General features: G+C 44.2%; 1 pseudogene across 1 annotated transcript; it reads right to left on the reverse strand.

The window, feature by feature from the left end:
• Positions 1–1,390: 1,390 nt before the first annotated feature.
• On the reverse strand, positions 1,391–2,611 carry LOC116087130 (annotated as a pseudogene). Its single transcript, XR_004117261.1, has one exon. The product of XR_004117261.1 is annotated as a vesicle-associated membrane protein-associated protein A pseudogene (transcript).
• Between the last annotated feature and the right edge of the window lie 301 nt (positions 2,612–2,912).

Genomic DNA, 2,912 nt, shown 5'->3' on the forward strand with positions numbered 1-2,912 from the left:
AGTCCACATTCCTGGCTCGTTACAGAGACTTCCTATGCCTTCTTTAAGTAAAGGTTATACATTAATGCTTTTTCCAAATTTCTAAATTCAGTCTTTCAGCACACATGTCGACTAACAGCACCTGCAGTAGCAGACCGTGAAACTTCCACATACTATCGAGAGGTTCGATAAATGATGCCACAGAGGACCGTAACAACACCTATGATCCAAGCAACTCAAAAACAATTAAAATAAAAAGAAAACCAAAATACTTGGGAGCATTTCACCCTAACACAAATGGGCTCAGAGGCCCGGCCTGCTCATTGTGCCACACATCAAAACTCAAGCGCCAGTCTCCCCTCGGGCACAGCACGTCTTCTACAAAACCAACATCTAAATTCAAGGATAAAAAAAGAAATCACTTGCATTGGGCTAGCATCAGTTTAAAATATGATATATTTTCTCAGATTCCAAAATTTTCCTTAGTATGAATAAAAGAAATGAAGATATAAGGTCAAATGCAAGAAACTATCAGAACCCAGAGTGAGCATTTATAGCAAGTAGACTTTTACATAATTAACAGTTTGATTTGCAAAGGGAAGGTCCCTATCCTTACTGGAGACTCATTTTGAATGTGAAGTTAGGCAGGGAAAAAAATCACCCCATTTTAACTGTGATTACGATGAGATAAGTGATAAAGGAACAGGAAGTATTAGGCAGGTTAATAAGTACTTCAAAATCCAGGAGAATAAGTCTACCTGGAGAAGACAGTGTAAAGAACTAGGGGGAAAAATGTAGTAACTTAAGCCCAAGACTGCTGCATGGCGCATGCTCAAATTCACTGCAACCACAGCGTTCTTCTCGAATTTGATTATATTTCTTGTAAACAAATCACATACAGTTCAAACTACCATGATAGCCTAACATTCTTACCAATTCTTTTCCTTCATAAATTGAGTTTTAATTACAAATACTGAAGTATGTGGAAGGGCTTCAAATGCAAATGAAAGTCATGCAGTATAAATTTCAAGTTCCCACTTTTCTTCTAACTGACCCCAGTGACACAACAGACATAGTAGGGCAAGCTACCAAAAAGAAAAAAAAAAATCTGTTAACATAAAAAGAAAATTTAAATATCATGGGGCAGATTTGTAAAGGTGGAAAAACTCAAGCCCACAATTGTCTCAGAAAGGAAAGAGAAAAATTTGCCTTATTAGCGTGTGTTAAGAGATACCACTTTCCCCAGAGAACACCTCTTGGCACTGCCTGAACAAATCCGGGTTGGCAAATCTCAGCGAATCAGTTCTCAAGCGGTAACTCCGCAGGTAAAAACTAAAGGGACTCGCAAAATAAGCATTTACAAGAACAATTCTTGAACTCTTATTAAAACTAAGAACAAAACAAAAACATTTCTTGTTGCGTTTCACCACGCACTGTATGGGCAACTGGCCTGTGATGATCCGATACTAGGCAATCGGTCCAGTAGCCCAATAGTTCTTTATTTGGTTTGCTCATTTATGGCGTCCTCCAATCACAAGACATCATTAGGGGCGAAGCCTAAGTGACTCTACTGGCACAGAAAGTTTGTCACCGCGGGCGGGCGGGCCATACTTCCAATGAGATGGTGAGTAAAGAAATCTTTTTTTTTTTTTTTTTCTGGTCTAAGTTGGGGAGTTGGGGTAGGGTGGGAGGAATCGTGCTGTGCGTGCCTCACTCTACAAAGACGAATCTCCCTAGAAAGAATCCAAAGAAAACTGCTCCGATCATCAGCAGAACAACAGGAAGAGGCGTGGTGCAATCCAGCTTCAAGGACGTGCAGGAGGAGGAGCCGGGCTTGTCGGGATGCGTTGCATTTCTGAGTCTTAAGCTTTCGTCCAGTTTGTCACTTTCTGTTGGTGCTTCAAATACACACCTCAATTTCGAATCCATTAGTTCCCCGGGGTTTGCGTCCCTCCACACGGCCTCCAGATCCGAGGTGTCCGGAGGAGCAAACACTGTCTGCACCATGAACTTGTGTTTGACCTCCCAGCTGGAGCCGCAGCAGACAGGCAGCAGCGTGGCGGCGACCATCACCGTGCAGCCCGGCTCGATGACTCCGCGGTTGGGCCACACGCAGTAGCACCGAGGGCTGGTGCTCTTCACCTTGAAACACACTTTCCTCGCCGACGGGTTGCGCAGTTTAAGATGCGCCGTGACTAACTGGGTGAAGGGACCTTTGAACTTGAGGTCCGTGGGTGGGTCGAGGACTAGAACCTGAGGGGGCTTCGAGGGGGCGCGGGAGGCGGACGCCATGGGGACGGGAGCGGGTGGCGGTTCGCGACCCCGAGTCTCCGCGTCACAACCGCCGTGGCCACGCGCGACCCCATTCTGGGCATCCCGGGTCCCAGCCGTGAGGGTAATGAGTGATAAGATATGGTTTGTAAAATCATGCCTCCGAGATAAACATGAGTTGTTGAGCTTGAACAGCCAAAGAACTGTGACGTAACATCCCTTAAAATAATTATCTACGTATCTGAACCCCTTGAGACTCAGATCTACTTATCTGAGTCTTGAGGAAAGGAGGCTACGTGTGTATTAAACATGGTTACGGTAAGTGAAGCGCTTCTGAAATTCTACCTCCCTACCTCTCCCGCACTCTACGCATGGTGATGATGTCTTTGTGAAAAGAATTCTGAAAACTGGAAAAAAAAAAAAAGGAAAAATATACACGGAACTTTTAAAAATTTAACAATTCTCAGGAACTTTTAAAAATTTAACAATTCTCAGCATTTTTAGGTGTCTGATTCTACGGCAATAGGTAAATTTACCCTCCCTTCGATTATTACAAGGGCACCCCCGACCCTAGGTCCCTGTGCTGGTTAGTTTTGGACATCAACTCAGCCTAGAATCATCTGGGAAGAGCCTCAACTGATTGGCCTATGATTCCCTCTGTG

This window comes from Mastomys coucha, unplaced genomic scaffold (assembly GCF_008632895.1).
Source record: "Mastomys coucha isolate ucsf_1 unplaced genomic scaffold, UCSF_Mcou_1 pScaffold13, whole genome shotgun sequence".
NCBI lineage: Eukaryota > Metazoa > Chordata > Mammalia > Rodentia > Muridae > Mastomys > Mastomys coucha.